The following is a 24849-nucleotide window of genomic DNA, read 5'->3' on the forward strand; positions in this document are numbered from 1 at the left end:
AGGGACGATGTAGGTTCTCACTTTGAGGTACAACGCAGAGGCAACAGCTGACATTCATATTACACAAATAACACTGTCATAGTTATTTTCAACCTCAAAAAGGCAACAGGCTATGAATCTTCTGCCAGAAGTCATAGCAAGAACAAAAAGTACCATTTTTATAAGCACTCATGAAAGGACACAAAATTCTGTTGCCCACAATATCCCTTTCAGCCAGATCTCCGTTTGGATGAGTGCTTTCAACAAACCACTTTTCCATAGTTGAAGTAAAATTGCTCTGTTAGGCTTATGGAGTGGAATGGAAGGGTTGAGTTTTGCCGCCAATATTGTACATAGGCCATAACCAACATTAGGCTAATTCTCCTTTCTGTTCAGCTGTCAAACTATTTTATTTACCGTCATTTCTTACCATTGACCTCTGGAGCTGAAATGGAAAGGGAGACATTGTGGCAAATGCTCTTTTAAATCTTCGTAAAAAGATTTCGTAGATCAGCTTGTACTTCAACATACCATTCACCCTCTGCAATCTTCTTCTAGATTATTTTTAGAAGTAGAAGTCATCAGGGCAATTTCGATGCAAGGGCCAAATCCTGATCTCAGCTGCGTGAAATAACAGCTATAGACTTCTGCCCATATTGTGGGGCTGTTGGTTGCTACCAAATGGCCTGCTGCTGAAATCATTACAGATTGCTGATATACTGTTAGATGAGAGCAAATTCACTTTCAGTGGAAAGTTCTCCTGGGTAAGGATATCTGCACTCTCTGTCTGCTTACTGGCCTGCATCTTCATAATGTGTTGTACAAACATAGAGCTTGGCCTTGCAGCATCGCAGCAATATTATCCCCTATTTGGGGAATAGGGATACAAAGAAGTTGAATAACACTCCATTTGTATCATAAGGTGTCTGTGGCAGAATTGGGAAATGATCCTATATCTATTGGATCCCAATCCACAGTATTAATGACAAAACAGTCCTTTCTCTCAAAAACTAGTTTGGTGCAAATACCAGCTAATGATATACAGAAGCTAAAGAAACTCGTTAACTGGTCAGCTTCATGACAAAGCAGCCAGTGTGCTTCAGTTGCAGGCAAAGTTCTAACAGCTCTCACCTTTGAGATTCAGGGAAGCTTGGTTACAGTCCTTGCTTTTTAATTCATTTTTTCCAGTTAAGCTCAGTTTCTTTAAAGGGTGTAAACCAGTCCCCATGTACAAACTTTGTGGTTCAGACTCAGACTGGTTGCCACTTACTGCGTGTTATGGGTAGCAGCCAGTGAGAGCCAGGCAATGAACACAAGATTGTTCTTTCTAAAGTCAGGGTAAAGTGAATCACAGAATTCAGGGATAGCCATATCAGCCCCAGTCTGAGTAAGAACAAAGCAGCTACTAGTAGAGTGCCAAGGATTCACAAAGCCATTATGTTAAGTCAGATCTGTGGGATAATAGGGAGGATCATTTCATATATATTTTCTGGTTTAGATTATTCAGGCATGGAAAGCATGCATAGTCTGCTGGATGCACAAATTCCTAAATAATGCTACACATTTCTGATATTTCTGCAATGCACACTATCTAAAGAATGCAGAGATGCCTCCCTTTTCAGAACTGAATTGAAATTCCTAGACTTACAAAAATCTATAATAAGGAACATGTAGCTAAATGCAAATCAGCTTTCAAGATAGTTAAGAAGAAGAGAGTCCTAGAAGGTATTAGCACATGTTTTGATTAGGAATAAGGAACATTTTATTATTACAGATATACAGAAAATTCAAAACATGTGCTCTGTATGCAGTATTTTGAGACAACGTTTCATCAATAAAGCAAACAACCTAGAGTTAGTGATTTACTGACTGACCAAAGACAGCTGTATGTTTTTCTTGTTGTGCCCAAGAAATAGCTTAGAATTAGATATGGAAACCTTTGTTTTGCTGTCAAACAGGGTTGACTGATTGGTTGGCCGCAGAATTAGAATAATAATATAAAATCTTTTGCTCCTAGATAAAACAAGATTTTGAAATGGTCATTTTCTGAGCATCCATGGATTCATTGAGAAATCATGTAGGTTGGAATTGAAACCTTCTCCAGCAATCCTTTTTTGGTCTGATCTGAGAAAGGACAGTACCATTTGGTGCCATCTCTGATGGCCATTTCTGATACTACAATTCACAGTTTTATTTGTATGCCTCTCTTTGCTGAGGTTTTCACTGGTAAGATCTGCCCTCAGACCTCCCAGGTTCCTAAGTCTAGCAGTAGCATCTATGGGAGAGAAGCATTACCCATAGTAGAGGAAGGCTGAGACTGGGAGCATTAAGCTAACTGTGCAAACACAAATGTATATGGCCAGATGGGATGCATCCAGTGGTTTTGAGGAAGCTGGCCAATGTCATTGCAAGGGTGCTCTCTATCATCTCTGAAAGGTTGTGGCAATCAGCAGAGATGTCACACCCATCTTCAGGGAGGGCAAGAAGGAAATCTGGGAAATTACAGATTGTTGTACTTGATAGAGGAAGATTATGGAGTAAGGTCTCCTGAAAAACATTTCTGAAAACGTGAAGGATAAGAAGGTGACTGGTAACAGTGAGCACAAATCTACTGAGAATAAATCATGCCTGACTAACTAGTAACTTTCTATGACAAGATGACTGCTTCACTGGGCAAGGGAAGAGCAATAGGTGTCATTGACCTTACCACGGTCTTTGACATGGTCTCCTATATAGCCAACATGGGGCGACATGAACTGGATAAGTAGACTGTAAGGTGAGCTGAAAATTAGCTGGACCGTCAGGCTCAGAGGGTTGTGGGGAGGCAAAGATCAGCAGAGAGGGATCAGCAGTACAGAGTCCAACTGACTGCTCCCTGATACTCCACTAGTAACCAGCAGCAAGAGCAGGGCTGCTCCACAAGGAAGGTGAGCTGGGGGCTGAAGGTGACGGCAAGGCAGGCAGGGGCAGACACCTCACCAAGAGGGCGCAGTGCTGCAGCATCTGAGCGGGGAAAGCAGGGCAGGGTTACTGGTAGCAGCATGTTCCATTGACAGTCCACAACATTTATCAGATAAAGTTGAAGTAACGAGTCAGGTCTGAGGAAATCCAAACAACAACTGAGGAACAACAGGGAACAGGACTGGAAATCCACACACCTACAACATAGCTTGGGCAAGGGCCAGGTCAGGCCCAAGCTGAAATGGGGCTTCTCGGCCCATGGGAAGAGGGTGGTTTGGTGGAGAAACTCCCTGAGTTTCTCCTGCAGAGAAAGTTGGATATCTCTCAAGGGTGTGTCAAATATTCCTGTTCTAAGCTGTCCTCTGGTAAGTTTATAACAACGAACGATGTGGCCTCTGAAGAGCTAGGTGAACTTGTCAGTCCCTACCAAGTGTTACTATTATTCTTGGACAAAGCAACCCAGTACAAAATGTTGGCTTAGCAAAATCCCACATGTTCTTATTCAAGCTATACATACACACTTGCCTCTTCAGGATAGCAGGATATGGAATACTGAAAGGAATTTCAGGGTACTCCCTCTTCTTTGTTCCCAGTGTGCCCTATTGCTATTAACAGAACATAAGCAGTTGGAGGTGAGAGACTCAACAATGGATACTTGAAGAATGAAGTGCACGTTTCTATTATAAGTAAGTTAAGAATAAATTCAAAGCAAGATCCAAAGTGATTTTTTAGATACTAAGATGATAAAATTTAGGTATTTAAGTCCAAGAAAACCATCTATACAGCTAATATTACAGTAGTTTCCTAACTGTAGATCGGTTTATGATATATATTTCCTATAGTTTGGGCTGCAGTTTCTTAGGCACCTAATTTGTACATCAAAATCCTTGTGAAAGTGTCACACTCAGGGAACCCAAATATTTAGTTCCTGACTAAACTCTGTTCTGATCCAGTCACTGGCAAAAATGATCTAGTCCTGACCAACTGAAATCAATGATGCGGCATGCTTACTTTTATGAAAGAAACTTGTTAAATGCTACAGCACTTGCCTAGGAATTAGGAAGTAGGGCTGGGTCTTAACTGCCAGACCAGGAAATGATCTGGATTTTATGGTAATAGTGGATAGTGTTGGAAGCTGAATGTGATGTGAAACTGCGTATTGTATCACCAAGAATGCAGGATTCATTAGGTTTAGATGGAGAGTAGACAGGAGGTTGTATGACATGCTTGCCAAGAGTTTAGGGAATGCACCAATGACATGTAAGTTGCTTCTGGTCCTCTACAGTACAGAAGAACAACCACCCAAGTTTTTACCACTTCCTGGTTTGGTGCTTTCACCAGCAGGCCAAGAAACCTGGAAAATCCTCTGACCATGTTTTTTAAGGGTGAGCTTTTTTGAATTAGGCACCTCACCTCAGGAGGGGAGCCTGGGCTCTGTCTCAAAGAAATAGCATGAAATCATGAACAATCATGTAAGCTTCGAAAGGAGAGACAATTCATACATGCTCCTCTATTTAACTTTTCCCAGTATCTGGCTCTGGATGTCTCCTCAGTGAGCATGTGAGAATACCAAATTGCTCTTTGGAGCCATCTAATCCAACTAGTTTTAGAATATAAGTTATTTTCCATGGTCTGTTGCTGCAATCTGATACTGAGCTTTGCAGGTGGCCAGAGTACATGATTCAGAATTCCTTCTTCAGTTCAGAGTATATGATGCATTTACAGTCTGCATTACAGACTTTTTCTCTCTGTATGTTTCCCATAAATCAGTCAAGATAGTTATTAGTTTGCTTGCTACTCATGGTTGCTCAAGGGATTGTTTATAACCATTCTCAAGACTGCAGGGATTTGGCAAGTGCTATTACAAGAGAGCCTTTGATTATCAACATTAAGTATTTGACTGATGAAACTGATCACTCAAATCCCAAAGAAAAGTTTATATTCCAGCTGAATGAGAGAAATGGTTTAATGTGAGCACTGAATAAAGAGATTGCTAGGTGTTTCTCTCTTGGAGAGAAGGGTGAAGTACAATTGTTCAATATACAGGCCAAGAGAATATTAGCAAGCAAAGATAGACTGTGGAGGTCAGTCATGATAAACCCATTATTACTCCAAATAGTCGACTACATTTATGTCTGCTTTTGGGAAAAAAAAAAAAAAGGAAAGAAAGAAAAACTAGTAATAAGCTATGTGCATTACTCCTATTTTGATATTTTTATCAGGATTTATGTTCATGTACAAGTTGATATACATATAAGATTGAGCAGATGGATATCACTCACTTTGAAATGTATGCAGTGAGAGTGGGATCATCTGTATTAACTTTGACTGCTGAGTTTCATTTTACAGCCAATGGAGAAAAGCAGGCATCTCCAGAAGCTGAGTCCTCCTAGGAGAGACTTCCTAAGACAGGCCATGTAAGATAGGCCATATTTGTATTTTCATATTATCTTAAGCTGACTTAACGGGATAGCAAGATAGCTGGCTGATACTAAAGCATTCTTCATACAAACACATGACTAGTCAAAGAACTGGATGTATTAATAAATGGCCAGTTTCCAACATACTTCTAATTCAAGCTGTTTCATGCAAGCTGCAGAACCTGCTCTGTCTGTTGACGTTTCAGAGATCATGTAAGGAGAAAATGTCGTTCAGTGATCTGTGCTATCCAGGAAATGTGGAAATTTCTGGCATGTGATGAGGTCATGACGACCATGCAAACACCTAAGAGCTCCAAAGGTATTCGTCACATTAGGACAAAAGGATGATTCTGCATCTTCCCTTTTATAAAGACACATGACTTTCAAATATTTAGAATCTGGTTGAAGATGAAACAAGTGTACAGATCAGGAGATAAGTTCCGCTGGTTGTCACAGATCTAGGAATCAAGGCTATGCAGTAAAAACAGAAAGAGCTCTGCTTCCTGTGCTTGGGCTGAAACAATTCATGTGGATGGAGGACATGGATTTTGTGTTCTTCCATGCCTACATAGCTATCTTTCACAAAGACTTTTTTCATTTTTGTGGGAAAAATTGAGTGGAAAATATGTTGTCTGACTGACCTGTTTTGGAACACAGCTGCTCTGTTAGCGATGTACACTCCGTCCACTGAGTTAGGAGACACTGACAGTCATCCTTAATTCTCTTTCCGGTTATTTTCCCTCTTGTTTTGGTGTGAAGGAGTCTTTCTAATCTGTGACAATTTATAAAGTGAACGCAGTAAAGATAAAAGGAAGATGACCTCCTCAATATCTCTTTAGTAAATGATTGTGTTTGTAAATATACATGGAAATATAGAAAAGAAAGGAGCTGGAGGTTCAGAGTTTAGGACAAGGCTGCTAACTCTTGTGGTAGTTTATCCAAAAGAGACCAATGTGACTTAAAAAGATGTGAATCCCTACAGCAGTTCATTACTTGATCCTGAGCAAAGAAAAGGCAGAATTCTGAACAGTGTTAAAGTTTAAAAAACACTATTAAAACTAACTAATTGGCTCATCTGTGTAATATGTTGAAATTTTAAGTCCTGTGATAGTCACATAGCAGTAGAAGCTAAGGAGTTTTCTTTCAAAACCTGCTTTTGGGGGGAGAGGGAGAACCTGGAGCACTCTGTGAAAACCAAATGGATAAAGTCACCTTACAGAAAAGTGATGTCTGCATGCACCTGTTAGTGGGAACACAACAGGGAATGGATTAATAAGCTAAGTTTTATTTGCAAATTAACATAACAATCTGGCCATTTTTGCTAAAATGCCATTACATCTTCAACTCAGGAGAAATAAAACTTTTGTGTACGATGTGACATGCCTTAGGTAAAGTGTTACTTTCTTAGTAACTGAGGTCTGGAACAGTCAGCTAAGTGGAGCAGAGCTCCTCTCAGGGCAAGGAGGGGTGCATTGGGTTTTTCAGTGCTACTTGGGGCTGTCTCTGAAGACCAAGACGGCATCAGGCAGGGTTGAAAGGTGGAAGCAAAGATGAGACTAGCTGGGCTGAAGTGAGAGTCCAGCTGAGGACTGTCAAGCTTCCCCACTCAGCAGCAGGTCAGTAATCATTTCACCTGAAAGGGACAATAAAATTTCTGAAGGAGTTTCTCCCTTAATGTTGATAGCTGGCCTGGCCCAAATTTGAACTTTGGATCAGGCAAAAAGTTATTAGTAGGTTTTAACAAATAAGGATAATGCTTTAGTAGACATTCATAGCCTTGCCAGAGAGCTGGAATTAAGCAGGAGTTAAAACAATCCCAGAGGGAGACTACCTTATGTCACTGACGACATCTCCCGTGTAACTTTCCCAGTTCTGTCCTGCATTCTGGTTGCCCCATCTGACTGCAGCAAAGGATGGCTCCAGGCTCCTGGCATGAGGCTCAGGGGAGGTGTTCGGAAGGAACTTGTATAACTGAACCTGTTTTTTATTGTCAACAGAGCCATTGGAAGGATTAAAAATCATCTTATGTTTGCCCACTTACAACTAATGTTTAACACTGTTAGTCTTCATTTTCATAGGAACTGAATATAATGATAATATTAAAAAGGAGTAGTTCACAGAGATTGATTTTGAAGGAAAAGTTTTAGCACTAATATCTTTTACTTGACCAGCTATTATAGCTAGAAAAATGTTGACATGTTTTCAGGGTTTTCAGGGTCACCGTCCCATCTTCATCTCTGAAATAGAAACAGGAGCTTTAGCAGCTAAATAAAATCTGAAAGCTATGCTCACAACTAAAGTAGGTGTTTATCAGATCTTCTCTGTAAGAAAAGGTTGTTAAAATCTTTCAGATAAAACAGATATTAGTGGAGGAGGAGGAAAGAGGAGAGGTTGCCTCCCAGGGAAAAGGGAGAGCCTTATCATAAAAGGTCTTATTTTCAGCTTGTGAAACACAGCAGTTGGTGGAGGGAGAGTAACTGTACTCTTTCAAAGATTATGTGCTTTGATATTCAGCAGTATTATGATTTTTATTCCCCACCTTAGTCTTTGGAGGGCGTTTTGTACTCTCCATTAAGTATCAGATCTGAGAGACCTGAGATAAGCGGTTAGTATGTGGAAACTTTCCCCCTGTTGATAGCTGGATGTTTTGATCTCTTATCAGTTCTTTGGCATTCAGGTCTATTGCTGTTATTTTGTCTCTCGATCGTCATTATCATGAGGGTTTTTTGGTGCATAGTAAAACCAAAGTGCAAGTGTAAGATCTAGAGAAACTTTTGTTGTTGTTGAAGTGCCTTTTAACATATGCTCAACAGTATGTATTAGCTATTCACATTTTCCATGAAATGATTTTGAATTTTAAAATCAGCATGTTAGTAAGTCAAATGAATCAGAATTTGAGATTCAGCAGTACATCTACAACCAAAATTGCAAGGAAAAACTAAAAAAGCTGCACCTGAAATCTTTCAAGCCTCTCATTTTAAGATCTTGCTAAGGTAGCAACACTTGCTGTAAAAAATCAAACAACAATTCTTTGTTATACTAGGTTGAAAATATATTTTCCAGAACATTTCTTAAGGCCCTACATAGGTAGACCAAAATTTGTCTTGACATTTAAAATGTATAATAAAATGATTCCATATTTTATATATTTCAGAATACCTTCATTTTTTAATTATTCATATCAGTGACATTGAAAGTACAATATTTTGGAAGGCTTTATTTAATTGCAAATCTTAGTTGTACAATCAGACCAGGAGTTCACGCAAAACTGATCAGTTTCAAACTCTGTAACTGAATAACAAGTCTATTACTGAAAAAAAAAAAAACCCTCTGTGTGAGCAATGCAAGCCTGTTTACATGCCTTTTTCATGCAGAAATTAGTGGTAAGCATATCCAGGTTTTCCATCTCATGCCATGGATTCACAACAAAAAAAACAATTTGGTATTTCTCAAGACATTGCATAGTTTTAACCTAAACCAAAAGTTCCTAAGGACACTATACTCCTTACACATTCTCAATGGAAAAGCACAAGTCAGAAGGAAAATATTTTTCTTAGGGAGGGCTACATCTCTGTCCAATTTTAAGGAAGGCTTGGGTGACCTGAAATTTCCAGTGAAGGAGTTGCTGACGGCGATAGCACAGCTGATGCAAATGTTAATTTTATACCAGAGTTTTGAGAACATTTGATACATACTATTTTGGAGTCAAGAGGCATATTTGCTTCAGGCTTTTGTACATTCATGTTGCTATCAGATATGCTGATACATAGGCCTGTTCTTGTCTCCTTGGCTACTTTTTTGAATGCATCTATTTAAATTAATTCTATAATTCTCATTGATTTCAACAGTACATGATCAGGCACTGATGCTGGTAAAGTATGAAAGGAATCTGGGACAAATGCTCTATCACAGCAAGATTTCTTTGTACAAATCAGTCTAAAATAGGACAGTGCATAGATCTGAAAAATAAAAAAATCTACTCACATGTAACAGGGACTGAATTAGAAGATAGGCATGGTCAATAACTGAGGGTGATGCATAAATATCCCACCCCAGCCATAGTACTGGGACACGCTACAGCACAGGGATACTTATTTGTGGTTTCATCTCTACCCATGCATGAAGGTCAAGGAAGTGACTAATTAACCCTTTTTCTCCAGCTATTTAACACTTAGTCCCTACAAATAGACTGAGAGAGGCAAGAAGGGTAAGACAAATCCTTCCCTCCTCAATGCCCAGCAGTGTCAGGCAGCGGTCAAACAACCCATGCAGAAATGCTGTGACACTGAGGGTAATTCCTTCCCACTGCCTCTGCCAGCTGTTTGTTATCACGCCTGCGCTGGAAGTAGTCGCTCCCACAGCAGGGTCAGTGGAAGGAATTGTCTCATTTGCTTCAGCCAGATAAAGAGGCAGCTGCTTTTTTTTACTCAGCCTTCAGAAGCAGGTTCAACTTAGGAAATGAATTTTTCTCTGAAGTGGGTGTAAAGTGTTCACACTACTTTTTCTGTGGGTTCATTTGCAATGGGGCTTATTTCCAGCAGAGATGTGATTGAAAAAACCCAAATAACTGACGGTTCAGAGCACAGGCACAATATTAACCACTGTGCTTAATTTTTGCAGTGATTTTTGACCATGGCCTTACTGGCAGCATCAGTCTTAGACTATAGTATCAGAAGGTAAGCATTGTAAAACCTACTGTAAAATGGTGGAAAGAAAAAATCTTAGAAATCAGAGACTTCTCTTTGTGGCACTCATTGCAAACCTTATTGCTTCTGGCTTTGCACCATTAAGAATTGAAATATTAAGGATAATTTAAAATTTCAGAATATGTGCCCCAAAAGAAGTGCATAACGTAATAAAAATATACCTCCTTTGATTACTATACAAACAGGCATCAAATAGTGTTGTCACCATGATCATTCCTTCAGTGATTAAGTGTTTCTAGGCACATACTGGAAAGAATATGAATTGCAACTTATCTATGATTTATGAACCGTAACAAGTGTTCATTCTATTATACTACCAATAATAAAGATATATTGCATATATACATCCTGATATATATATCCTGGTAATAAAGATACATAGCACAATAAATTACTGACCTTTAAAATGATCATTCCTGGGAAGGGATATGCCTATGGTATTAATATTTGCATGAGAAGTTTACAGTAGTCTATTGAATTTTTGCTCTAGTGGAGATTAGATAGGTAAAAACAGTAGGAGTGAATGAGCTGCTAGCAAAGACCTGCTCAATGTAGGAGCGAGAGTGGGAGAAAGGGACTCACAGCTCCTGGCTCTCACAGTTTCATGCCTAGACAGGCCATTTGGTTACATCTTTTTCTGCAGGTTTGGCTACTAGGCCACCATATGAAAAACTGTTTTGCAGTAAAACCATTCCCAGTCTAGTGGGATTTTCATTTTTGTTTCTTGTTTCTGAATTCTCCTTTCTGTTTTTACAAATTCCATAATTTTCCCATTTGCCAAAATGGGCATTACAGTATATAGATTACAGAAACTTTTTAATATTAATTTAAGTGCACAGCATCTGGAAAACATGGTCTATTTCTAGTCTGTGATTATTTTACTTCCAGAAAATCACAGAAACCAAAAACCTCAGTGATGAGTTTAGAAAGATGCAACAACAGAGACTTGAAGCATGACAAATTTAAGGGGGGAAAATTCAGCTGTGCAGCCCCTACATAAAGAAAGAATTAAATTTTCCCAAGAATTCCTTGAAGACTGCAGGAAAGGAGGGGTTTTAATCCACGCACTAGCTTGCATGGGACCTTGAGACTTGCACTGGCAAGTGTTGTTACTGTGTTTCCAAAGCTCAATAATATTTCCATTAAACAGGAGGATTTTCTTTTTTAACAAAAACCTGGAAATTTGTAAAACTACTGAATTTGCCATGTAATGAAATGGCTCCTCCATACTTTATAAATATAGCAACAAAATTATACTATATATCAGGAAGCGCCAAACACTAATTTTTTGTGCCCCCTAAAGTTTCTCACTGTCTTGAAAAGTTCACATCAGTAAAAATGTGAATGCCTGTAATTATTACTAGTATCAGAGTATGCCTAATTCATAATTACGTACTTTGTGCATCGTAACAATTTACAAGCCCTCTATTCATTAGCAATTTGAAAAGAACTTTCAGAGGGTCTAGTTGATAAATTTCAGTTAGACTAAAAATGCCTTGGAAGGCCTGTTACGTATTGTGGTATTTATGCGGACATCAAAGCTTTAGTTGTTTGGACAAGGAAAACTCAGGTCATCTGACCATTCAGAGTATTTGGGAAGAGTTCTGCTTATTTCAACCTAGAATTTTACTTTAAATGGACATCTCAGTTACCAAAAGAATTTTCCATTTTGATCATCCATCATCTATTGTGTCCATAACTTGCAATCTGAAAAACCTTTATTTTTCTTTTTTGCAATGCAAAATGCATTTATGCTTTGCTGCATAGATGGAATAATAATGAAGAAAATCTTGCACTGTCATTTTCTGCTTTAGTTTTCAAGAACAAAAGCTCATAAATACTATTAGAGTTTAGAATAAGTTCAGATATTTTAAACCTTGGGAAATGAGTAGGCTTAGAATTTTTCCAGTCCATTTGATAATGATCTGAATAGTTCATTTCTAACCTATGTGGACAAGTTGTATGTGAATTTGACTCTCCTTTCCATCTTTGCAATGGTCTTTCCGATTGACTGCTGCTCCTTCAAAGCCGGTCGTGGCCTTTGCCAGAGAAGAAAGCAGACTGACAGACCTAGGGTTTATCCCTAAATAAGCTGTTAAACCAGCAAACTGTTAAAAAAAAACCCTAACCCCCCCCCAAAAAACCCCAAACCCCCAAGCTGAGTCAAAAGTCCGTCATCTACTAATCAGCTAGGTGCTAATTATTATTACACAAAACTGCATTAAAAATTGCAATTCCATTGCAATGTTTTCTGGGATAAAACCATGTTTTTCATTTTAACAGGTCATGTGCTTTTATTATCAACCTGGCTGAGGAAAATGAAAGATAGATCATTACTACTTGTGCAAAATCAAAGATGGATCATTACGACTTCTGCAGTGGCTGTCTGATCCCAAATCCTTGAAAATCAAGAGAATTTTTATTTGAACACTGAAGTAACCAAACCTTAGTCTTCCATGACCAGTTGTTCTTTCCTGGTGACTCCATGTTAGACACATCTGTGTGACTGCCTGTTGTAAAGAAGGCCTAATCTCATAATGAATATGAGCACACATGACTTTAGTTGCATCTTTATAAAAATGCAAACATGTAAAGGGACAAGTAAAATAGACCAAATCTTATTTCAGACTAAGGGGCAGGAAGATGTGAACAGCGTGATCTGTGATATGTGGGCATTCAGACACCCTATAAATGCTGAGGGAACATATTTCAGCCACCCTATAAATGCTGAAGGAACATATTTGCTTTTGCTCAGTAACCATTAGATTTACCTACGTGCTCTTCTTGATGTGCTGTGCTGTGATGTGACTAGATGTTTGTTCTGAAGTGACAAAGCAGACCCTGATTATCCATTGCTCTACTGCCATATTTGCAGCCAAGAACAGAGGGAACACTATAATGGTCCAACAAGGTGCAGAAATTTATCCTTTTCCCCCTTTTCTGCTATTCCATGGAACTGACAGGGGTCCAAGGATGGATTCCCAAGGGCCACAAACTTGGCAAACTATTATTAGGTGTCTTAAGGGCCTCCCTCATCACACCACCTTGTGTCCTTGCTACTCACTTCCACTGGCAGCCGCTGTAGAGCTGAGAGACAATTTGCATTTGTCCATTTCTCCTCGACTCTGTTTCTAAGGAGACAAAACACCTGGTATGTATGTGGTGTCTAAAGCAACACCGATGCTCTACTTACTTTAATTCTTTTCTGGTTGTGATTTCAGAGAAAATAAGCCGCTTGCAGTGTCATCAACCACTTCTATATCTAAGATGGTGAAAGGCAAAACTTGTCACACAGCCAACTTCTCAGGTTCCAAAACATTTATTTGGATTATTTCTAACTTGCTGTTGAAATGTATCTGTCAGCAGCACTCCACTACCATTATTTTATCTGCTCTCTGTGCGTGGTTTCTTGGAATGAATACAGTTGCTTTGTGGGAGGTTAAAATAAAGCAACTATTTTTTATCTTTTCAGGTAAATAATTTTGTGTTATGTCTTACCTAACCAACATCAGGCTTTACACTAGCACAGTTTCCTATTCTTTTCCATCACAACATTTCCAGAATTCTTCCCTGAATCTTGGGGAGAAAAAAAGAAGAAAAATTAAAAAGCACAAGCCCATATAACTGCCCTACGTCATGACTTATACTTTCACTTGGACCATGCTTGGAAGCGGAAAAGTTACTGACAGAATATTCTGAAGTTTTCTGTATGCTTCCTGTCTATCTTTGCCCTTTGTTTATTTCCCTGCACTTTCTCACTCTTTTCTCCATTCTCTGCTTTCCCTCAAACCCTGTACTTTATGACACTATTAGGATTGTGTTTAGGCTGCTACATAAAGTCTTACAGTGAAGTCTACTTGTGATTGCTGAGTTGTCCAGCATAGGTTGGTCACTGAATGGCTTTTGAATCCTGCAGACCGGTACTATCATTCTGGTCAGCTAGATGACAATTTTGCTCTTCTCCTTCAAAATTTCTACCTAGCTCTGTGAAGTCTCTCACTGCCTCTGTTAGTCACCCACCACCATCCTGCGGAGCATGAGAAATCGATAGCATCCTCCCTTAATTTTACCAAGTTTGCTTCTGAATATAGGGTAGGAGTTGCTTGCTTTTTTTTTTTTTTTTTTTTTTTTTTTTTTTTTTGGTAATCTAATGGGTAGCACGACTCCTCAGATGGCAGGAGACTGCAGTCTGGGTTCTTGTCCTGAACAATACTGAGAGACAGCGGTCATAACTGAAACAGAGAAGGGTCTAGCTGGGAGATGTGGGAAAAAAAATCACTGTGAGCATAATTAAGCCCTGGAACAGGTTGCCCAGTGAGGCTGTGTCAAGCATTTGGGGATCTTTCTGGCTAAGTGGATAAACACTGAGTTAATCTACTTGCAGTCGTGATTAAGTAGGCCTGGAAAGTGCCATCAGATCAGTTTGAGATGGAGGAGTCCCACATTAGGCAACATTTAAATAAGCTCACGGTTTTCTACATTTTATTACCATAGAATCAAAAAGTGCTAAGAGCAAAAAATGAATGAATATTTCTGATTTCATATGCCTTGTGATTTTTATCTGATGTCAGAATGTATCCTGAAATAAACATGTCTATACAGAAATTAAACACATTTTGGAAAATTCCTGGAAATTTTACCAAAATATGTTGTTGATTTCTGGTGTCCCACACATAAAGCCATGTCATATAAGACTTTCTTTTCACATTATTGTATGACTAATGACAGATTGAATTCATTTTGGGGTCACATACTGAACTTGTTTAGTGGTATGGCAGGCTGCTTATATATAAATCAATTATGCACAAATGGGGGATATTTCTGGTTAAAGTAAGGAATCGAAGGAAGAAATATAATTGTGAAATAAAGGAAAAAGAAACATTCAAATGAAAAACAAAAAAATACAAAATATTGGATAAAATAAATACATCTACTATCTAGACCAGTGAGTGCCTTTTCACAAGATGTCAAATGATCCATGATCTGTTCCACACTGCATGTAATTTTATTAAAAGAACCCAGATCTTCCTATTCTTTGTTTACAAATGTCTTTGTGACTTCATGATTTCTCCCAGATTGATTGGGAAACACTGATTGTCCATTTTTAGGAACATTAAGTCTCGGGCTATGTTCCAGTAAATTAAACAGTCAGACTGTTCACTGGCACATAGCTGTCCACATCGATAAATTGGTAGCCCAGTTCGGTCCAGTCCAGTTAAGTCTCTAATGCCTGGATACATGTCAGGGTTTAGCACAGGGCATGGATTGTTTTCAAAGGCAGTGTGGAGGTGGCCTATCCTGTTTTGGCAGGTAAGAAAGTTCAGCTGTATGGAAGAGAGTTAAGTTATGCCAGCTGGCCTGAGAGCAGAGAATGGCTCCTGAAAAATGTTATTTATTTGTTTAGATGTGCTGTAGCATTCCTGGCACTAATGAGGGTTTGGCTCCTGGCTGTGCAGCAGGGATCTGGAAACTTTGTGAAAGCTAGCTGTGACTTTTGGTGTTTCCCTGTTTTCAGACGCAAAACTGGACTCTAGGCCAGGTCCAAATGCTTGGGCTCTGTGATTCCCAAGTAGCCTAAACTGCCCCCAGTCAGATTCTGGGAGTTTCTTTCAACTAACAGTTCAGTGAAGCTAATATTAATGAAACTGCTGCTTTAGCACTAGGTCTTCTGATTTCACTGAAGACCTGAGGCTCTAGCACGCTGCCTTTTTATTTATTTATTTATTTATACTCTTTTTTTTTTTTTTTTTTTTTAATTGGTGTCAGGCCTAATTTCTGTGAATGGAAATTAGGTTGCTTTTCAAACAGCTTGAATGCTGAGGAATTGTAATGAGCCACACATGTCTCACAATACAGATTTTCTTCTCTGACTGGAAGAATGTCACTCCAGACCAGCTGATAAGTATATTTATTTGCTTCAAAGTCACATTGAGCAAACACTTCAAAAGTATAATTTGAAATGTTTTATTTCCATGAATGCATTTCCAGAATAAATGTTTATTAAGATCAAGGGTTAAACAGTGAAAAGAATATAGAGAAATGTAGGTCCCTATGGTCCAGGAACCTGCACTTCTCCAGAATTATTCTTTCTCCTTGGCCAGTCCATTGAGAGCTCCCCCTTCACAAATATACCATTTCCCAGAAAAGGAATGAGAAAGGGGGAGAAATGCAGCCAAAATGAACTCAGTTTTATTTTATTGAGTATTTCTAGAAAATATTTTGTGATATTTGTTCAGCTCTATTAAATCATCCAGTCCATTTTATTGACACTGAAGGCTATCCATATGATCTGTAGACCTGCACTGGCTTCAACAGAGCTATTCTCGATTTTATCAGCTGAGGATCAAGCCTCAGGAATTAATGCACTGTCGAGCATATCATTGAATGCTCTCTGTGATGCTTTTCTAGGGGTCTGTAGCAGAGTGAAAAGAGTTATATGTTGATAATCAGTCTAAATTGTCCCTTTGTTTCTTTTACCCCCACTGGTCTTTGTTGTGCTCCTTACCAAAGCCGTGATACTGTATGTGCAGCCCTCCGTCCTTGGTATTTATTCAGGTTAATGACATGCTCTCATTTACCTAGTGTACTTAATCTGCCGTATTGTTCTTCCTCTTTAAATTTACTCCTTCCTAACACCTGAACACTTTTTCAGGCACTCTTCTCTCTTAATGGTTTTCCTGTGTCTCCTTCTTGTTCAGAAATGAAAACACCACAGGTGAAGAGAGGGACAGTGATTTCGTGCTTACAAGCTACACCGCACTCAGAGAAAGGACTGCAACTGATGCTGCGCTTAGTTTTGTTTTTTTTTTGTTTTCTAGCCCAAATAACAGAGAGTGCTGTCAGCTGGAACTGCGTAACACCAGCAAGATCTCTGGATGGGTGAAACCCAAGCTGATTTACTAGAGCTAAGCAGATTACAGCTCCCTGTGCTGCTTTGGTGACTCTGCAACCCAGGCAGAATTTGGGGGAGTTGCAACAAGGAATGACCTTTCCTACACACAGTGTCACAATTAATACTGTGATTTCTCTGCAGACCAGGTCTGAAACTCATCGAAGTCAGTGGGAATGTGTCAGGGACTGCAGTGGAATTTGAATCAGGCCCTAAATTAGTCTTGAATATCCCCATTTGTTGATATTATAAGGACATAGAAATGTAAATATTAAACTAGTCGAAAATCACTATTTCCTGTGTTATACAGAGATGAGTTACTGTCACAGATAACCTCAGTCTTCCAGGCTGGAGCCAGCTAAGCCCACAGCAAGGTTAAAGACTAGAATAAAGTCAGTGGCCTTCCAGCTAGTCCAGGGTAGGCATACCATAGCCTCTGAAGAAAACTGGGACATTTTTATGGGAGAAACAGATTAATGGCATATGTCAGACAAAGCAGACTGATATGTGTCCAAGCACAGAACAGAACAAAAGATGATCATAAATTTCTCTGAGTTTTTTTACAATATTATTTTAGCAAGTGTGAAAAAGAATCCAACAGGGGAGGTGATTAATGCTGACATGTTCAGCAATGAGATTAAAACATATACCTTCTACTACTGTAGACACTGCCAGGGGCAGAATTTTTATTTTAGAGTAATAATCCAACCCTATTTTCACTAAGGGAAGTATAAAAAGCCAGAAGATAAGCTCTGCCCTACCTGACTACTAAAGTGTCTAACTACCCCTTTTTCAGTGTGTAGATTTTCTGGGCTAATGACTCTATTTGATAATAGATAGGGGAGAAAAAGAAGAAAAGAAAGTCTGGCTGAAGGAAGCTCTTTCCTTCCTTTAGGTGTTGGATATTTGACTCTTGTGCCTCCTCTGGTCTTGGGTTCACAGATTTTTCACCAATGCTTACAAATAATGGGGAAATCTTATGTTGCTATCACCTTCTTCAGTAGACTGCTTTTAAAATATTTACCACCATACGTATTTGTAAGGTGAGCATCCAGAGATGCCCATGTTGGACTTTTTTTCTCTGTTTCATAGCATCTTCCTTGATAAACAAGAATTCAGTACTTTTAGCAACCAAAAACACTGTTGCACTGTGAAGCAAACTCTACCCCTTTTCTAGCTGCCTGCATTTTTTTATTATTATTATATTTGCCTGATGCACCTCTAGGAGTAAAGTTAAGGTAGTATATTCGTTTCTGATAAACAACTGTTCTGCTAGATTGCACACTTCCTGAAGAAATGCATGTGTTTAAAACTCTAATACAGCACAAGTAGCAGACTCACTGTTTGTTCTTTTTTCTTTCTTTTTTTCTTTTTCTTTTCTTTTTTCTTTTCTTTTTTTTTTTTTTTTTTTTTTTTTGAAGTGGTAAATTATCTAATCTCTAATATATGCTTCAAGGCAGGAAAGAAATTTCAGTAAGAATAGTGCATGTACGTATGTACACACGAGCACTATGTAGCCACCTTAACTGAATATATAACACTTCCTCACAAAATCACACTAGGATCAGATACTCTTTACTAGCAACCAGAAGAATAACAGCACAATAGTTAGAAGACTCTTCTGTTTATTGCAAAAAAACATTTTCCTTGTTCAGTCCTTCATCAACCCCAACCTAAGGAAGAGGCTAATCAATGGGACTGGTAAGATCCAGTTATATTTCTGGCAAGTCATTTCACTCTTCTGCCCTTTGGTTTCCGCACCTATTCAGAAGGAATAAAGACTTTGTCTCTTAAGTGCCCTGTAATCTATGCATGAAAGGTTTGGTATAAATTTCTGCTAAAAAAAGTATGGGATAATGCTATTACATCTTTTTATTCAGCACTGCTGGTATATAAAATTAAAAGGCAAATTCTGCAGCCCTAACTCACGCTGAGAAGCAAATAGTCATGTGAGGAGTCCCATACCTACTCCTGCTCCTCCATCTTCCTTTTATTCATCTCTTTCCCACCTCTCTTACGAGGGAATAAAGAAAGCAGTCTTTGTACCTACCTGTTCCTAAACTTCCCAGGGGATCTGTAGGGTTTAACCCTATGATGATTATCTTTATTGTGATCATGAAGAAACATGGTCTGTTCATAGATTCATAAATTTTTTTAAGACAATAATACAGATCAGAGAATTTTTCCTAGTGTTTCTATATTAGCCCATAAATTCTGTTTGAACTAAAACTGTAGCTTTTAGAAAGACACTCTATTCTTATTTAAAGAGCTCATATAATGAAGAAATGAAGATCCTTAAATAAATCTCATAGGCCAGAGTCCCAGTGTGGCAAGAACTCAGAGTAAAGAGTAGGAAAGTTAAAGATGACTTGAAAAATGAAAATATTAGTAAGATCTTCTTGTAAAAATGCTATAGTAATGAAACTATCTAAAATTATGTCTTCTGGGATAGAAGCAGGGTTGAATTCATCTATTAATATCAACTGGCCTCGCAAAATGTCTTAGCATGATAAATTCATGAGGATCTACACAATTTTGTTATCACATGTGCTTCTGTTCAGTCCACATTTAACCTTTCTCTCCGATTTTGCTACTACATATCTCGGAAATTTTTGAGAAATTGGGATGAAGAGATAAAAATCCTTAGAAATTTATATAGGGTTACTGAGATAAAACAGGATGAAATATCAGCTTTTATAAGAATTAAAATCCAGTTAAACTGTTCTGAGACTTTAAAATGTCTTGTTAACCTCCTTTGTCATTTTTGTTTGTCTTTGCCCTTCTGGGGCTTGGCCTGGTTCTGAAGCCGAACAAACATTTGTGGAGCATAGTTTATGTATATGACATAGTTAATACTCTAGAGTGAAGTATATTATGATTATAAAATTTGTCAACGGAACACTTTCAAAGCATGTTAGGTTTGATTGTTATTTCAAGTCTTACAATTCAGACCATATGTGACCTAGTAACAGGGATATGAGCATTAATCTCCACTTACTGCGCGATGTATTTCTAATTATTTTTGAGACATGTTGAAACGCTGAAGGACACCACCACACCCTTTAGAAGCATTCACAAAAAAAGATGAATTATTTGCAAAAGGAAACCCTTATTTACAAAAAGAAAATGGAGATTCCACCTCTACCAACCACAACATACTTCACAGTGAACTCCTTTCAATATATTGGTATAGAGAAGAATTTTCTAGGAGAGAAATCTCTAAGCACACAGGTAAATTCTTTTGTGGGTGCATTCCCCATGTCCATAGGGATTGCATTCAAAAGCAAGGGCAAAAAATCCTCTAAAAAACCTGTTGAGCAACTGTGTGCTTAGAGTGGCAGAAAATTGATTTAGGCCTATGGGTTTGCATAGATTGAGACACACAGAAGAGACCAGTCCCCTGACCGCTGTCAAAGATACAGTCTGAAAGAGAGACTTTCCTCCTCGGTGGGACTCTTTTGTGCTGCTGCTGCGATGGGCTGCTGTACCTTAAAAGCAGCTCTCTAGAAGGTTCCCGCAGTATTTGTTTTTTCAAGCTGAATTTTGGAAAGAAAAACATTTCTTGGATCTCTCTGAGCATCTTCTTAGGTTGTAGCAGTGCCAAGCACTTCAGCAGTCTTCTTGGGTGATTCTGCAACTGTAGGAATGTTTCGCTCTGTATTTCATTTCCCTTCATTCTTTGATTTCATCCCCTTCCTATTCAAAATATGAAAAGATAAAGATAAAGCAGAATAAAAGTCTCATAGTTTAATGATAAATCATTAAAGTATAAAAATAAATCACTTCTGCAACTGGTGGGAAACGACAGTTTGATACGAGAAGCTGCCACCCTCAGATGTCTCTCCCGACAGAAGTCTATATGGGCACACTACTTTTTCAAAGGTTTGTTTCTCTCACGGTTTCTCAAAGTTATCTGCAATGTTTAAACATTGTCCTCCTGACTGAAAAGCACCCAGAACCCAGATAGTATATTCCTGGATATGTAGTCTAATTCCTAAGATATTATGTAAGAAAGAGTCTCCGCTCCTAATACCGCTGGCATTACTTATAAAAAAGTGAGACATGATGAATTAGGTAAATCCACAGAAGATGTTTTGAGGCTTTGAGTACCAAGGCGTCTGAAGGTGCTCATCCTTGCAGGCCAAATACATATCACTGCAATGGGTTTTTCTCCATGAAAGACCATCTTGTACCTGCACCGAAAGCTGGGAAAGAAAAGATTGACCCTCCATTTTCCCTCTTACTTCCCTTCCTTCACTGTTTTGGGGGAGGTTTGTGGGATGGAGACATCCTATTTTGGGACCCTCTTTAGTGTGCTTTGGTCTGAATTTCTGGAGGGATCTTGTAAAAAAAAATCCTGACATTAGAAGAGTTCTCAGTGATACAGATTATGCCATTAGTGTTTGTGTTGAGATGGTAATTCCATCTCTTTCTTTTTATTTTATTATCTAGATTTTTTCAAAGCAATGTGTAGGATGAGTAGGTCAAAAGATGAAGCAACAACATTTCTGTTTTTTTGGCTGAAACAAGAAATTCAAGCATATTTTCCCAGTAAGGGGACATTTGAGAGGTCCTGTGTTTCTTTCATGCAATGCTGTACTTTGCAAAGAATTTGTGAAGTTAAGTAAAGGAGCACTTAGATGCCACCATACTCATTTAGGTAACTATCATATTCATCCTTAACTCAAACTATAGCAATCACAAAAGATTTCCTCTGTTACTGTTATTCAGAAAGGTTGAATGCAGGTAAGTGAAGGATCAAAGCGAGTTATGTGACTTAAGGTTGACGAGAATAACTATGCAAGAACACAGCTTACAAGAATCTGTATGTAATGATTTGTCACTGGGTTCAGTTTTTTATTTGCTATATCTTTTGGTGTCTTGTCATTTGCTATTGAAAAGGATGAATCTTTGGCAGCAAATGTGCCATAATTACAGAAGAACTCAGAATAAGTCACAAAGTCTGATGCAACTGTTTTTTTCAGATTAAAAAAATGTAGTTAAATTATTAAAATTCTCATTAAAGTATTTATATTTTGCTTCTCACTTTTTCAGGCAAATATAATTGCTTTGCACATGTAGAAGAGTTAATATAGTACACAATACAGCATAACAAGCCTTTCCAAAATTGTTAACAAGGTCTTTCACTGGGCTATGGATAGTATTAACTTTTTGTGGAAACTGCTGACTTTGCAGTCACAAAATACATTCACACATCCTTTTGCTCAAAATGGGCTTGGTGGCCAGAATACTTTTTTGTACATTTCACTTATGCATGCCCAGCTTCTGGCCTCAGCCTCATAAAACAAGCAAAAAAAATACTGAAAACAGGAATGAAAAATGGGAGAATTGAATTAACAGATGTAAAGTGTCAGAACTTTCTCTGCGTATCATGAAGCAGAGAAACAAAATGTTAAATGCAAAATGGAAACAAACGAGGACTGGAAGAAATTCTGCCCATTTAGTGAGGGAATGCAGATTTTTCTAAAACATATTGTGCAATATTTTTGACCAGATGACTTGCTTTTGCAAGTGAAATGGAATCTCCTGAAATTTTAATTACATACATCATATTCTAAAAGTTCAAAACATTTTTTAAAAGAATTCCAAAATTAAAACAAAATTATAAAAACAGTCCTTAAGACCACATATGTCTAGTATAAAAATGTGATGCTGAAATGTTTAACTAATATTATGACTGTTGTTTGTAATTGTTTAGATCACTAAAATCTTTTGTAATAGAACTCTGGAGGTTTTATATATACAGTTGAATAAACAGTATCAGAAAAAATTCACAGTCACTCAAACTGGATTGGTTATATGGTTAAGTTGTTGGAAAAGTCCGTGGCACATTTTTGGCCTATGCTAGCTAGCACACCTTCAGACAGCTCCTGGTGAGGCCTAGGAGCTAGACCAGGCCAAGGATTGTTCCCAATAGGCGGTTCATGTCTAGCTCAATAATTTCTCCTAGGCAGTTTTGGACATGGACTGTTCAATGCCATTTGGCCTCAATGCCAAAAGAACAATCCCAAGCACCTTTAATACAACAGTCCACACATTTGCTGACAATCAGTCAATTCTGTGTTTGACCACAGGCTATGCTGAGTAACCCAGTTAGGTGATTGTCTCCTTGGAGTTCCAGTAGCAGAACAGATACTGGATGTCTTCCTTCAGCTGGTCCAGAAGCACTGCAACCCAGTGTGGTCCGTGGTTGTCCCTTCCATGGCAAACTTCCTCCAATCTGCAGTTCCTTGCATAAAGGAAACTGCCTTTCCCCCAGACATCATGCTTCTGAGTCTTCTTGCCGTACACCTCAGAGACTTTCTCAGGCTGGGGTAGGTGTTCATCTTCCTCTTGCCAGTTGCCTTGCCAAGACAGAACTCCTTTTTTGGGGCAGCCTTCATGGACAGTAATACAAGCTTCGTGTCTATGGGAGAATTTGCTGAGTCCTTCTTCTCTCCATGCCGCCCAGCAAACCATGCGTAAAACACATTTTGGGATCTGGATGTAACCTTACCACCCTCCACATGCCACGTCCATAAGAATGTGTGCTATGCTCAGCCATAATACCTCTGCAAGCAGAACTAGTTGAAAGAAAAATTAAAACATATTCAAATAACAGAGGTAATTTTCCACTACAGTACTTCATAAATGCATCACAAAGACAGCGATTAAGACACTTATATTATTTTCAGCATTCAGTCAGCCACAGGAAGTGGTGAAAATTCCATTATTTGGCATTTTAAAAGGAAGGTGAACAAAGTGTTAGGAAATTTAGTATAGGGAACAGTTTAACTTTGGGAGGAGGATAAACTAGATGACCTTTTCCATTTCACATTTCTACAACTTTTTGACCGAAAGTATCATTGACACTGAATTCTTAGTAGGATGTTAAAATATCATTTTTGTAGATTATTTTGTTTTATGGACACCCAAAAGGATATTTAGCTAATTGTCAGTTAATTTGGGCATTCAGATAGGAGTTTTGAAAAACAGATTAAAAAGAAAATTTGTCTGAAGTAAAAAAAAGTTAATATATTTTACAGATAGCTTTAAGTTGCTTTTGGTACCGTTAAGTATATTTACTTCTGCTAAGAACTGTATTCCCTTTACATAAATGTTGAGGGTATAGTTTCAGATTTTTCTGATGTCTGCAAAAAATGTATCTAATGGTATATCTAAAAGGAATCCAGCTTGTAGCAGAAAATTCAGCTTGTAGCAGGAAGAAATGCACTTATATTTCAAGAAAACATCTATGCCTAGAAAAGTATAGATTGAAAGGTAAGCAGAAATGCTGAAAAATCTGTAGCTATCAACTATAAACACGTTAAAACAAAAAACACCTCACAAAAATTTTAATTCTAGATGTGGACATAATGCAGCTCTTTAGTGAACATGATCATGAAAAATTTTTTGGACCTCCACTAAAGCTTGTTATGTGGTTCACTGTCAGGTCAGTGAAGAACCAGCATGTAGTCAAGACAAGATATTATACAGACTGCCGAACAGTATCTTGCATATCTCATATTTACAAATTCAGGCATGGATGCTGCTTCAGCCTGGAGGCAGAATAACAAAAGCAAAATTCAGGCAAGGTACAGAAAGATGACAGGGGACATATTATTTTCAAAGTATTTCAAATAACATAAGAATTACTCATGGTTGGAACTTCCTTCTGATCATAACTACTAGCATGTACTTCAATATCCTCTTTTTACTAGCATGTTTCAGAATCATCTTTAATCTCACATCATTATATGTTGTGTCCATTAGGCCTCATGCACAATGTCATTTTATTGGAAGTGGGCATATTGCAGTTACTGAACACTGTTGCCATGGCAGAAGGCAAAGGAAGCTTGTTAAAATCCATTCAGATTATAGTAACAAGAGCCTT

General features: G+C 38.2%; 1 long non-coding RNA gene across 1 annotated transcript in view; it reads right to left on the reverse strand.

Moving 5' to 3' along the window:
- Positions 1 to 18421: 18421 nt before the first annotated feature.
- LOC135327835 (uncharacterized) overlaps positions 18422 to 24849 on the reverse strand; it is a 109204-nt gene continuing 102776 nt past the window's right edge. Inside the window, exon 4 of the long non-coding RNA XR_010388244.1 lies at positions 18422 to 20651. This is a non-coding gene — a long non-coding RNA (uncharacterized LOC135327835). The remainder of the gene's footprint in view (positions 20652 to 24849) is intronic.

The sequence above is a fragment of the Dromaius novaehollandiae genome, chromosome 3 (assembly GCF_036370855.1).
Source record: "Dromaius novaehollandiae isolate bDroNov1 chromosome 3, bDroNov1.hap1, whole genome shotgun sequence".
Classification (NCBI taxonomy): domain Eukaryota; kingdom Metazoa; phylum Chordata; class Aves; order Casuariiformes; family Dromaiidae; genus Dromaius; species Dromaius novaehollandiae.